Source organism: Arachis ipaensis, chromosome B7 (genome assembly GCF_059453495.1).
Source record: "Arachis ipaensis isolate K30076 ecotype BB chromosome B7, ASM5945349v1, whole genome shotgun sequence".
NCBI lineage: Eukaryota > Viridiplantae > Streptophyta > Magnoliopsida > Fabales > Fabaceae > Arachis > Arachis ipaensis.
In genome coordinates this window covers 49,724,061-49,726,530 of record NC_142442.1, presented here as the reverse complement: position 1 = coordinate 49,726,530, position 2,470 = coordinate 49,724,061, and positions in this window count along the sequence as shown.

Genomic DNA, 2,470 nt, shown 5'->3' with positions numbered 1-2,470 from the left:
GCTCCTTGTAAACAAAAGATAAATTTATTTTTGACAATCTCCTAACTTTTGGAATTTATCTCTATTGTTAGAGATTTTTTTATCAGTACTCATGGATTAAATTTTATACTCCCAGGTTGTCTAGGTAAAATATAAAATTAAATTCCTAATACATCAAATGTATATACTGATTATTATCTTGAAAATAAAACTCCTTGTTGTCAGGCCGCTCTTTATAATCAAGAACATTAGAAAAACTAATTTCTAAAATTATAGTGTTCAAAACACATCAATCAAATCAAAATTTGATTTTTCATGTACTAACGTTTAGCCTTAAAAAATTATCAAATCAAATTTGACCTTTATATATACACTTATATATTATATATATAAGAAACAAACAAAAGATATTTTGCATCGTATTTCTTTTATTGTGATCAAAATCACAATAAAATTTAATAAATAAATAAAATCAAACAAAATATTTGATTATAAATATAACTTTTATATTAAAAGAATGATAATTTAATCACAATTAAATAATTAAAATAAATTAACTATTAATTTATAAAAAAACCACCTCAATGGAAATAAATACATCTCATGCTTAAAAATAATTTGAATTAATCCTATTAATTCACAAACTTTAAGAAAATAGGAATAAAAATTTAAACACAAAAAAGTCAAAGCTCTGATACCACTGAAGGATTACCATGTGTTCATAACACGCAGCGGAGAAAAAGAAAGTAATCCTTAAAGATCTATTTTGTGCTTAAACTTTATTCCAATAATAATATATAGATCAGATCTAAATACCTTTAGACGCTTTAGTAAAAACTTTATTTTTCGATTGTACGAAGACTCTATGCGTATCCACACCGAGACCAACCTTTGCTGTCAACTCTTTGACTAATGGACATCTGATCTAAATTGAGGAACCTCTTGCAACTCTTTGCACACCATAAAATTCTTCTCCAAGAATTAGGCTCATACATTTATGTGCGTAGAGGTAAAGGAATAAAACTCTTGTGTTTTATTCTCATCCTTTTCCTATACTCTTGACGTACATATATATAGTATGAGATTTGTTATTGATTTTAAATTTGAATCTCAATTCAAATTTAAATCATATCTTGAAATTTTAAATCTGAATCCTTCAAATTTATGAATCATATCATAACTCAATTTGAAAACAGAATTAGTTAAGATTTCATCCAAATTTAGAAATAGAATAACTAATTATTTTTAAATCTCATTTAATATTCTCAATTATCATACTATTATTATATTCTTGGTGCTAGAAAAAAATATAATAATATTCTATTTGAATTAATATAATTATTTATTTGATCAAATCAAATTAATAATTAAATAATTCTACAGCAAAGATTAGAACACTCGTTAGTGTGTGACCCCATAGGTTCAATACTAAGCGGGTAGTAAATTAGTCATACTAAATTTACTAATCAAGGTTGGTGTCTAGCAATACTCCTCAATGACCCGATGGTATGAAGTAATATATTTTTACTAAGAACCTTAGAAGAACAAAGTATAATTCATTCCATCTTTCCAGCTCTTGGTTAACTCTTAGAGTATGGTTTAATTGTTAAACTCTAACTTGTTACCATTATTATAATGAACTGTGAATGACTTAAGAAACTCATTTCTTCATTCATTCAATCCCCTTGGCCAAGGTTTATTCATCTCAGTCATTATAATCATAGAGCTCAAACTCTTTACCGAGAGTTGACGGATTCCTTATTGACTAATCATTAATTCTACAAGTATTTAAATTATACCCAATATCCATTCAACTAGCACCCTATGGTATTAGGTGTCCGGAATCAAAGTATAATAAATACATTGTTAATTACTATGACAGTCGCAGGTCAAAGAAAATTCTATTACTATGTTCATCTTGAGAATATCCTATTGACAAATATACGGTAATTATAACCATTAGGAATTCTCAAAGTGAGTCAGTTCAATGATCATATCTCTATATACACCATCTATATATATAATTTAATAAATGAGAACTATTAATATTGATCCAATGAAGACTATTATATATATATTGATCTTTTCGAATTATTAATGTCCTTTTTTTTAATAATTCTATGACCAAGAACAATTTAGATCAAATTATAAAAGATTCATCTCTCAATATTGTGATCACTATCACAATGATAAATCTCTAAATTTAATCAAGGACGTTATTATATTAACATTTTAATATAATAAAAACAACAAATTATTTGACACGTGATTGATTGAATTGTGGTCATACTACTCATTCCCAACATGGAATTTTTGAAAATTCTGAGATGAACATACTGATTTTTCTAAATTTTGATTTGCCATTTTTGTCTATTTTAATTTTTTTTAGTTATAAAATTTGATGGTTAAAGTAATTTGTGAACTTTACCTCTAGATAATTTATTATATAAATTATAAAATTTTAAATTTTATTAAGTTACAAATTATTAAA